Raw genomic sequence first — 12528 nt, forward strand, 5'->3', positions numbered from 1 at the left:
AGTGAAAACTGAAATTTTTTTTTCTTAAAATTCATACATGTAATCATGCTAGTTAACAAATAATTAAAAATGGTATAGTGTTTAAAGAGAAAAAATATAATAATTTTAAGCACATTAGTTTATGGTTTTAGAAAAAAGGGGGGAATGTATACCTACATATTGGACACAGTAATGAAAAATAACATGACAGTTTCTGGTTTTACACCTTACCTTCTACAAATTAGTAAATAATCTCATCCAAATTGGTTATTTTCACACATTCTTATTCATAGGACTCAGTCATATAGCCAGACTTGTCAATCTTAATCAGTCTTTACTGATAGTTGAAAAACACATTTTTTAAAATTTTAGTTTCAAAAGTTTCACATGAAGCAATAGACTAATAAGTAAGAAAAATCTTGGGACTCTTGGATGTCTCAGTCCATTAAGTATCTAACACTTGATTTCATCTAAAATCATGATCTCACAGTTACTGAGTTCAAGCCTTATGTCAGGCTAGAGTCCAACAATGTGGAGCCTGCTTGGGATTCTCTCTTGTTCTCTCTCTGCCCCTACAACTTTCTCTGCCTTTCTCTCTCTCTCTCTCAATAAATATTATAAACATTATAAAATTAAAAATCTTAAACTCCAGGGTAAGTTTGCCAGCGTCATGAAATTCCATTTCTAAAGAAATGTCAGAAAGTATCATAATTTCCATGTCTTTTTCTTTCATATGTATTCTTTCCACTTTTTAATAATTTTTTTTCAGTAGAGACATTTTGAACACACACAGAAAATTTCCAAGTGGTCAAATACTATTATAGAATTAAAGTAACTCAAGTTCTGTATCTTGGTCTTTATAATCATTGCTCTATTATTATTTTGAATGTGCTTTTTATTTTTTATTTTTATTTTTTATTTTTTAAAACAAAATTTAATGTTTTCTTTATCTCTGAGAGAGAGAGAGACAGCGTGAGCAGGAGAGGGTCAGAGAGAGAGAGCAAGATACAGAATCTGAAGCAGGCTCCAGGCTCTGAGATAGCTGTCAGCACAGAGCCCGACACGGGGCTCGAACCCACGAACCATGAGATTATGACCTGAGCCAAAGTCGGACACTTCTCCGACTGAGCCACCCAGGCGCCCTTTGAATGTGCTTTTTAAATGCCAAACTAAATAGTGCTATAAAGTTTAGAGATGTACTATACCTGCAACAGTCTTAAACTATTCTGAACTTTAAAAACACAGAACAAATGTATGTAGGTTAGTGTGATTACCTTCCATGTAGAACACAATGTTTATTAAGGAATAAGTAATAAATACAAACTAATTTGGATCTTATACCTCTCTTTTAAGTGGAGTAGTAACTGGAGCAATTATTTAAAACTTAGACTAACAAAATGTTTGTTTGTTTTTTTTTCTGTGAAGGAGTATTTTATCACTGACATTGTTTAGAATTATTAGTTTACAGTGATTATAGAATGTAGACTGAGAGATTCCACTACACACCTATTAGAATGGCCAAACTTCAGAACAGTGACACCACCACATCTGGTGAAAGCATGGGCAACAGGAATTCCCTTTCATTGCTATAAGAATGCTAAATGGGATGGTATGGAAAACAGCTTGGCAGTTTCTTATAAAGCTAAACATACTCTAACCATACAATCCGGCAGTCATGCTCCTTAAGATTTATCCAAAGGAGCTGAAAACTTATGTCCACATAAAAACTTGCACAGAGATGTTTATAGCAGCTTTATTCATAATTGCCCAAATTTGGAAGCAACCAAGGTGTCCTTCAGTGGTGAATGGATAAATACACAATGGAATATTACTCAATAGAAAAAAAGAAATGAGCTATCAAGTCATGAAGACAGTCTGGAACCTTAAATTCATATTGCTAAGTAAAAGAGCCAATCTGAAAAGACTGCATACTGTATGATTCAAATTATATGGCATGCTAGAAAACATAAACTATGGAGACAGTAAGAAAATTTAGTGGTTGTCAGAGATGTAGTGAGGGTTGAATAGGCATAGCACAGAGAATTTTTAGGACAGTGAAAAGTTCCATGTGATAACCATAATGACAGATAGATCTTTAGATATTTTTCTGAACCCATAGAATACAACACCAAGAGTGAACCATAATAGGAATTATGAGCTTTGGATGATTATGATGTGTCAATGTAGGTTTATTAGTTGTAACAAATGTACCACTCTAATTGGAGTTGGTGATAATAGGGAAAGCTGTGTATTTGGGGGGTAGGAGGTATATGGAAAATCTTTATACCTTCCCCTTAACTGTGCTATGGTACTAAAACTTCTCTAAAAAATAAACCCCTAATTTAAAAAAGTAGACTGACATTATTTGGTAATATTATTGTTTTTAAATTCTCAAAAGACAGTATCCTCCACCCCCATTTTTGTCTGCACTGGGATGGACCACCACTACATACACCGGGGCTAATATAATCTACTCAAAGCCATTCTCTACATTTTCTGATAAATTTGTCAAACCGAGTAACCATGGAAGAGGACTGTGGGCAATTTTAATTTTTTTTTAAAGAGAATGAAAAAAAAATGCCTGAAAGCAATAGAAAGTAGATGAGACTCAACAATAAATCAGAGACTGTACTGCCCCAGCTAATTCAGTGAGAAAGGAGTATACAACTGCAGAGGCTTGATTCAGACTATTACCTTTAATGCATTAGGAAAAAGAGACAAAAGAGAGAAAATGACTAAGAAATACATGTGATTTTCACACTTCACACTTTGTCACTTAGCATAGGATCTGTCTGGCTTCTATCTTCCTGCACAGATACAATATCTGAACAATAGAAAGAGGCAGGAATAATGGGGTCCTTTTAGGAGAAATTAATTCAGTGAGACATAGATAAGCACACTCTTTAAAAGAGATTCACAAGCAAATGTGTGGAAAACAACTTGAGCTAGGAGGGGCAACAGAAAGGCAAACACTAAGTGAGAAAAAGAAAATTTGAGTCCTTGAACCGTGAATTCACTGCTTGCATCAATTCACTCAATTCAACAAAATATATTAATAATTTATTAATGTCAAGTATTGTTCCAGGTGATGAAAAATACAAGTGTAAACTAATCTCTATGATCTGTGCTCTGACCCACTGATGAATTCAAATTGTCACATTTACACAAAATACCAAATCTCAATATTCTGTACCTCTAGCTGTCTGATTAGGAAGCAGTCCAGTTTTCCTAAGGATACCTCCTCTTCTGTTTTTCCCTTTAGACGTCTCTGAAGTGGAATGGCCATGGAGGGCTGTTTGCACTTACAAAGCTTATTTTCTTGGAGGATTAGGCAAAGTTCAGATCATAAATGCTTTTCATGCTATGCAAAGGAGTCTGGAATGCTTAGGCAATGGGAAACCACCGAAGGATTTTTAAACCACAATAGTAACAGAGAGATTTATGTTGTTTAAGAATTTAACACTGGTATAGCAGGCTGAATGGTGACACACCACCCCATTCCAAAGAAAAAATAAATATACGTCCATATCAAATCCCTAGGATCTGCAAATGTGATCTTATTTGAAAAAAAGACTCTTCACAGTTGTAATTAAGTTGAGGATCTTGAGAGGAGTTTATTCTGTATTATCTGGGTAGGTACTAAATCCAGCGATTTAGTAGAGTCTTATGAGAGACAAAGGAGAACAGACACGTACAAGAGAAGTCAATATGAAGGCATATCAGAGAGATGTGGGTATAAACCAAGGGGGTCAGCAACCTTAAGAATCTGGAAGAGATAAAGAAGGGATTTTCTTCTAGTGTCCCAGAGGGAATGTAAGGTTGCCAACACCTTGTCTTCTGACCTCCAGAACTTTCAGTGAATAAATTTGTCTTGTTTTAAACCACCAGTTTGTGATAATTTGTTATGGCAGCCACAGGAAACTAATGCAACTGGTGGTAACATTAAGGCTGTGTTTGATATAGGGGTATGTTCAGTGATACTATAATAGAAGACGCTATTACTACAGAGCATACTTAGAAGAATATAAACCAAAAGGTTACTTTGGACGATGGAACTCTATACGACCTTTATTTTCCTCTTTATTTTTATTTAGGTTTTCTCATTTTTATAGAACTATATGCATAAACTACTGTAGCTAAATACAGAAAAAATAAGCCAAGTGAGATAATAAAAGCTTGAACTAAGGCAGTAGACGGTAGCATTGAGAAGAGGAAATGTTCCCTATCTATCTGTCTATCTATCTAATAAATATTTAGATTTATTAGATATGCTCACTAGATACGCTCACTAGATGCTGTTTTAGGCTTTATACAGACAACAGTGGACACTACAAAGAAAAACAGATCTCTGTTTGATGAATCCTACATTCAAGTAGAGAAAGCCATGGAAAGTTTTGAGCAGAGGCATAGGTGACTTGGCTTTAAACGGATCACACTGGATGCTGTGTATAGTGACTGTTAAGAATAAAATAAAAGCAGGGAGAACAGTTTGGTGGCTGAATTCCTACTATAGTGAGTGGCTTATGCCAGGCCATGACCTAGGAGGCTAGAATTTCTTCCCGTGACTGGCTTGAATAGAATCTAAGGGAAGAATGAAATCTTCTTGATACTTTCAAGGCATATAGTTACAGTGAGGTTGCAAGTGTGCAGGTTGAGGAGAGCTCTTGGACTGGGCCCCAGTTCTTCAATGTGCGTATGGAAGCTTGGAGGCTAGGGTGTCAAGAGTCAGTCTTTTGAGTACTTTGGGCTCTCTCTTGAATCCTATTGGTGGAGTAACCATGTGACTCAATATGAAGTGATCCAGCGCAGCTGAAACAGGAAGGAGAGCTCACTGATGGGTAACATCTCTGGATCTGGTCCTACTCTTCTCCATTTCTGAGGCTATGACCAAGGCACATGACTTGCAGAAACTGTTCCCATTGGGCAGCATCTTTTTTTCCACACAATATGTTGTAATGAATTAAGTGATAAGAAATCACTTAATGTGTTGTTCTAAGGTTGGGGATTATCCTCAACAGTTTCCTAACAAAATAAACAAGGAAAAATCACTTACGATATTTTTGTGGTTATCAGGCTGTATTAGGGCAACAACTTTAATTACTGGAAATTGCCCAGCCAGCTGACAGTCATATTCACTGAGTTAGCTGATGAAAAAAAAAATGACTTGCCCTCTTTCCTCAAAAATAATGATATCATTGAGAAGTACACTGGTTCCACACAAACTTTTCCCTGAACACAGTTTTATCATTACACCAGCTCCACACCAAAAAAGATTTGCCATGGACTAAAGTTTAGTTCAATTCCTAAAATGGTGCAAGAAAATTAAAACCCTGTGTAGAACATTAAAAAGTGAGACTGAGATGTTTCACATGTAATTGAGGACTAGAAACAAAATAAACTAATCAAATAGCTAATGTAAATGCCTCAAGCAGCAGGGAAAGAAGTTTTGGGCTTAGACTGAGTTGTGGGTCATTTAGGTACTCATGCACGAAGGGTAGATGAGGTAAATAATACAATAGTCTCAGTTTCTACCAACCACCACCATACTTTATCCAGAAGCGTATTTTATTATGCAAATATTCCCACTCCAAGTTGCTTTACAATGATTTCAAATGCCGCCAACCATTTGAAGTCTTTTTCCAATCCCAGCTCCCTTGAACCCATTATTATGAGATATGCTGGTGGGATTACGTGCACCCTCTATCACTGTCTCTCCAGGACTTCAGATCATCCCAAATCGTAAGAGGGCTCCAACGATCCCCTAATATCTATATTTAGGATTAATATTTTAGTTGTGTGAATTAGCAATTGAATTAAAATTGTGTTTCTGAGAGAAGAAAGTCTTACAGTTTGCTTTACAAAGAAAGAAATAGAAGAGATGTCCTGGATAGAAGGATGAAAGCAATAAAGAGGTTCTGCATCCACAGGAAAGAAGATTATTATGACAAAACATGCTAAAAGCATAAGTACAGCCCAGGTACCTAGGTCAAGGGACTATATTAGAGTCTAACAGGCTACAGTCTGAAGAGATTGGCTAAGGGATTAGGGTACCTGTGTGACTCAAAGCTCAAGGTTGTGGAGATTAACTTTAAGGGAGAGGGTAGAGAATCTTCTATTTCTTTCTTATTTTTTAGAGAAAGGGAGAATATGTAAGAGCAAACAGGAGAGAGGGCATGGTCTTACAACCCTGAGATCATGTCCTGACCCAAAATCACGAGTCAGATGCTTAACAGACTGAGCCACCCAGACACCCCACAATCTTCTATTTTTGAATCTTGAACTTAGCTGGCTCTCTTACTAATTATGGAGTCGGTGTGGAAAATGCATCAGTAATTTAATTGACACCAACAGATACGGATCTAATATCACTGAGCCTCTTGCTCAATTAGGATGATTCTCTTAATGGAGGGCTTTTGTAAGAGGAAAGCATAATAACACCTTCTCCATATTCCTCAAATAATACGTCTCTCTGTGTGTTGTACCTCTCTCTGTGTCGATGGCTTTCTACTACACTTTGTAATTTGACTGGTATTATAGCTTCTTATTAGATAGGAAAAGCTTACACATTCTACTTAGGTTTGTATCCAACAAAAAAATCTGGTTTACTGCTTTGCACATAGTAGGGACTCAGGTTGTATCTGTAAAATAGAAAGAGTAAAGGAGAACAAGAATGAAGAAACAAAACCATGCCTCCGCAAAAACTATACAATGAAAGTATCTCTTTTAAATTACTTGAGTGGTGCAGATAAGTGTAACAGTAAAGTTCTGTTTAGGAACACCTGCTTTCTATTTGTCCTTTAACCCTTAGCTCAGAAAGCTCTCTTTAATACATACTCCATTTTTATTTCTATTTAGGATAGTTTAATAATCAAGCTATGATTATATATGCTCAACATCAATTCCTCTATGGCAGATGTGTGATTCATTCCAATCATCTTAACTCCTTATGCAGATGTTCCTACATTATTCCATTTTCTTAATTACATAGTCTCGAAGGGCTACACCTGTGAGGGGATTCAGTCCACAAATCTATAGAGTTTAAAGAGAACTACCTTTCCCTGAGGTCTTCTCTCCAAATGTTAGGAAATGTAACTGATTATTTTAACAAGCAGAATTCTTCCCCCTCAAGTCATGACCTGGTTATATCAGATAAATTCAAAGCTTCTGGGCAAGCACCTTAAGGCCATATCTTTTTTCCTCTCACAAGTTTTTGGCTGCTTGCCTTCAAACTGCAAGCTGGCAGACTTCATCCTTTAAAAGCTTAATTACCTGAAAACCCACTGGGCACCTAGAATACCTATAGTTTTCAGCCCTAGAGCTTAAGGATGGATGGAATAAAAATCTAATGCCCCTGACCTTCTCACCTCCTGCTCATCATCCATGCCTCTCTTACACCCATTCAAATCCTCATTGAGGCCAGAAGTACTAAGGACTTATGGGCAGATGTTTCTAGAAAAGCTATGGTGCATCTCAAAGGCAATTGGGCCCCCTAGGCCATAGGTCATCAAAAAAATCATCCCCACACCTACACTAGCAAACTCAGCAGTATCAAGGTGTGGGAAAATAGGTTCTACTTACATTAATGGGTTAGAAAAAAGCTTAGGGCGGAAAGCCATCACCATGGAGTGAAAGCACCCAAGTTTAGCTAGCGAGATATTGTAATGCGATGCCGAGTAACTTGTTACATCACCTGCAGGAAATTAGTTTCCATCTGGAACCAGTGTACCTTGATCACAAACTGCATTTGCCCTCCCAGACTCTGCTTCTCACAGAAGTTAACGATTACTGTCTGATTGTTTTCTCCACATTCACCTGTGTAAGACCTTGTTTTCTTCATGTTCACCACGTGGGTAATATCTTGTGAGCTCAGTCAATACGGAGAGGAAAGCTGTGGTCTGGGCTCTTATCTTTTCCCGGATATTAGCCTCTCAGATTCAATTCTGCATCCGCTCTCTTGCTCGATAAGAGGGAACTCCAGACTCCTAGTCTGTAACACCAAGGAATTTGTGGAAATGGACTTCTTAGGTCCTAGTCTAGACCTCCTTAATCAGAAACCCTAAGGGTGGAACCAAACACCCTATGTTTTAACAAGACTTTCTGGTGACTCTGATTCTTGCTACAGTTTGAGAACCACAGGGTAATGGGGTAATTGAACTCATGGCGTTTGGCTATAACTGTGGAGTTACTATTTGTAACACCGTGGAGCCCTCAACTCACCTCAGTCTCAGGAATTGCAGAAGTTGGTGAGCTCATTGAAAGCAACGACTTTTAACTTGGAAAGTGCTTGGATAGCTGGCTGGGTGCATTTGGAAATAGAAGGTGTTGTTCACTCTTGTGGCTCAGGAAGCTGAAGAAATTCAGATATTCAGAGGATTCAGAATGTGAGTTTCTAAAACTTGGGACTGGCAAAGAAGGGACTGGGTATCACAGTTATTCTATCCTTTTAGATTTGACTATCTGCACCACTCTTTTCCTCCTTTCCGTTTATCATGTAGATTTTGCTTTTCAGCGTTCCTTTCTTTGAGGATAACGTAAAACAAAGATTTATAAAATCCTACTGTGTGTAAGGTGCAAATCGAAATTACACCTCTCAAAAGGTAGGGTCTCTATAAATGCAGCAAAAGCATTTGACAAAACGAAGCATCTTTTCTTGATTAAAAACCCTCAAGAAATCAGGGATAGAAGGAATGGACCTCAAAATCATAAAGGCCATATACAAAAGACCCACAGTAATGTCGCAGCTTTCTAAGATCAAGAACACAACAGGGATGCCCACTGTCACCACTGTCATTCATAGGGTTGGAAGTCCTAGCCTCAGTAATCAGACAACACAAATAAAAGCATTCATATTGTCAAGGAAGGAGTCAAATTTTGATTCTTTGCAGAAGAGTGAAAGAGAATTACTTTTCTCTACGTATATCTCTCTCAATCTCCATCTCTGTGTTACACACACACACACACACACACACACAATATGATGTGGTGGGGGATGTCATTTGACTTAAAATACATGCTTTCTTTTCTGGGATTTTCTTAACTGATAGATTAAACATATAATTTAATGTCCACTTCAGTGGATTATTAGGATGATCTAAGAACGCAGACTGTTCCATCACAATAAAAGTATTGTGCCAATGTCAAGAACAGGGGGAAACCTGTTGATTTCTATGCATTTTCCTCTGTGATCTATCACAGGCCATGTCCGCCATCCAGTGTCTTCTGTCTACTTGTTCAGCTCCAACCCCCACCCCTTTGTCTCTCAGATTGAACTAGTTTTAAGGAGAGGAGACACCATTGCCAGCAGGTGAAGGGGACGTATGGGGTTTGGGACAATTTTATCACCAGCACATACCCAGTAAAGTTTTTAATTTTTAGCGTTGATTGAGATGTAACTGTCCTAATATTCTATTGGTTTAAGTGTACAGTGTGAGGATTCACTATTTGCATACATTATGGAATGATCACCATAGCCAACCAAGGTGACATCCTTCACCGTACACACTTATTTTTTCTTTCTTGTGATAAGAACTTCTAAGATCAGCTCTCTTAGTAACTTTTAAATGTGCACCATGGGACTATTAACTACAGTTATGCTACACATTACAACCTCACAACTTACTTTAAAACGGAAAGTTTGTGCCTTTTGACCACCTTCCCCCATTTGTTTCACAAACCCATTCCCTGCCTCTGGCAACTACCAATCTGTTGTCTGTATTTGGGTTTGTATTTGAAGATTTTTCATAGGAGAGCATAAGGTATTTTTCTCTGTCTGACATACTACATGTAACACGGTGTCCTCAATATCCATCCCCGTTGCTGCAAATGACAAGATGTCCTTATTTTTTAAGGTTGAATAATATTCCATTATATACAAGTGTGTATACATGTGTTTATATATAAATCATTCATTTTTTAATCATTCATTATCTATACATCGATGGACACTTAGATTGTTTCCATAACTTGGCTCTTGTAATAATGGTGCAATATACATGGGTGTATGTATCTTTTCCAATTAGTGTTTTCACTTTATTTTAATAAATTTCCAAAAAGTAGAATTGCTCCATCCTATGATAGTTCTATTTTTAATTTTTTCAGGAACCTCCGTACTATTTTCCATAGTGGATGCACCATTTTCCATTCCCAACAACAATGCACTAGATTTTTCTTTTCTCTACATCCTCACCAACACTTAGTTCTTTTCTTGGCTGCCTTTCTAACAAATGTGAGGTGGTATCTAGTGCTTTTGACTTGGATTTCCCTGATAATTAGTAATGTTTAGCACTTTTTTATGTACCTGTTGATCTCGCTCCTTTAGAAAAATAAAATGTCTGTTCACTGGCCACTGGTTCATTTTTTAACCAGCCTATTTTTATGACTACTGAGGTATAGAAGTTCTTCATACCTCTTGAGTATTAGCTGCTTATCAGATAATTGATTTACAAATACTTAGAGCCATTTGGTAGGTTGCCTTTTCATTTGTGTTGATTTTCTTTGCTGTGCAGAAGATTTTTAGTTTGGCTTAGTCCCACAAGTTTTGTTCTGCTTTTGTTGATTTTGCTTGTGGTGAGAAATGCAAATAATTGTCACCTAAATAATGTCAAAGAGGCTACTGCCTATGTTTTCTGGGAGTTTTACAGTTTTAGGGTTTATGTTTGATCACGTCATGAATTTGTGTATCATGCTTGCTCAGGACTCATGCTAATCTTCTCTGTGTTATTCCAATTTTAGCATATGTTCTGTCCAAGTGAGCATAGCAAAGTTTCTTTTAACATTTTGATGTTTGTATATACTTGTTTATCTAGGCCTATTGGGGGCAGGGGAGATTGGACATAGAAACTGAAGTACTGAATGTGTTGCTGAACAAGAAATATTCTACCTTTTTGGAATAAAGAGCTATCAACTTGTAAAATTGCATAGTCCTGGAAGTGCTGAGTGAGGGTCACAGCATAAGCTATGGGTTTCTTGGGCTTTTCCAAATGTACACTTGCCCCCAAAGAGAGATTTAGGGTGACCTTAGCATTTAAACTGTGATTGTAGTTATCTCTCTTTAACCTCAGGGCTGGAGTGTAGAATTACTTTTCTAAAGACCATGTTTCCCCCAAACACATTCTATATGTTTCTCTACAGAAGAATGTTTGGGCTATCCTTCCTGATACCAGTGAAGAGGGATAGGCTGAACATCCAAATACTGTCTGTGGGGTGGACCCTTGTACCTGGTATTTCGAGAGTTCAGGCTCCCCAGTTTGGGGCCAAGCCAAAAGAAACCACTTTTTAAATCTATCATGGAGAGGGACACCTGGGTGGTTCAGTCGGTTAAGTGCCCGACTTCGGCTCAAGTCATGATCTCGTGGTTCGTGGGTTCAAGCCCCAAGTCGGGCTCTGTGCTGACAGCTAGCTCAGAGCCTGGATCCTGTTTCAGATTCTGTGTCTCCCTCTCTCTCTGACCCTCCTCTGCTCATGCTCTCTCTCTCTCTCTCTCTCTCTCTGTCTCAGAAATAAATTAAAAAAAAATTTTTTTTTAAATTGAAATCTGTCATGGAAACTACAGTGGTCATGAGGTTCTGGTTCTGTCCTCTCCGGATATTATCCCAGCTGTTGTCCATTCACAGTCTGGTTCTGAGCAGACCAAGGAAACATAGGATGAGGCTGTGCTCAGACTGAATTATACATTCAAACTGCCTGTATTTAAACATTCCTAAAAACTATAATGGCTTAATTAAGCTGGTAACTTTATGGCATGTTTCTTCTCATAGTCTAAGGTTTTCTCTTTAACTGAGAAGTCAGGGACAATTTTCCTTGCTGGGCTGGCTGGCTGCTGGAAGGAGGAGGGGCTCCAGGATGGGAAATGAAAAACATGGATCTTGGTGGAAGCTTCACTCCCCTTGTGGCAGATGGTGTACAAATCTCCAGTCTTTTGGAGTACATAAAACAGGGTTCTGAGGAGCAAGTAGGCATTAATTTAGGATTGAGGAAGAAAAGGGTGAGTTTTCACATGGTGAAGCTTGCCTTCAATCCACCAACTAAAACACTGTCTCAAAGAGAAATGCAGATTATGACTTTGATGTTAATAGAAAGGAGAAGACCTGAGAAAGCAATGTAGCCCCAACCCTGATTTAGCCCTACCACTTAGCTCTTTCTAAATGGCATTTTTCCTACTTTCCATGACTTATAAACTTGGAGATGCATTTTAGTGTCCTTGAATAGACTTTCAACCTTCATCTAGAGGTGGTTGACCTCTGCTGAGCCGGCCTGTTCTGAGTCCCCACCATCTGCTAACAGAAAGGGCTTGTTAGAGATGCAGCAGTTTTCATAACAAAATATTCTCATCTCTTGAACTTGTTTGAGAAATGCTTGATGTAGGGAAATGTTGAGGCATTTGTCCAATGCAAGAATTCACTTTAGAAAATTAATTGTTGGGAGAGAGGGCAAGATGGCGGAGAAGTAAGGAGCTCCGTACTTGCACTTGCGCCCATACATCACACAGAAAAGATCTGAAGCCATTGGAAACCTTACAAAACCTGAGAGATTGGGAGAAAAAAGACGCAG

At 38.0% G+C, this 12528-nt stretch overlaps 1 non-coding gene across 1 annotated transcript; it reads right to left on the reverse strand.

Annotated features, from left to right (window-relative positions):
* Nucleotides 1-10627: 10627 nt before the first annotated feature.
* LOC120225753 lies at nt 10628-10732 on the reverse strand. The gene has a single exon (XR_005526888.1). It is a non-coding gene; the product is annotated as a U6 spliceosomal RNA (small nuclear RNA).
* Between the last annotated feature and the right edge of the window lie 1796 nt (nt 10733-12528).

Source organism: Hyaena hyaena, unplaced genomic scaffold, assembly GCF_003009895.1.
Source record: "Hyaena hyaena isolate Hyena2069 unplaced genomic scaffold, ASM300989v1 scaffold_1500, whole genome shotgun sequence".
Classification (NCBI taxonomy): domain Eukaryota; kingdom Metazoa; phylum Chordata; class Mammalia; order Carnivora; family Hyaenidae; genus Hyaena; species Hyaena hyaena.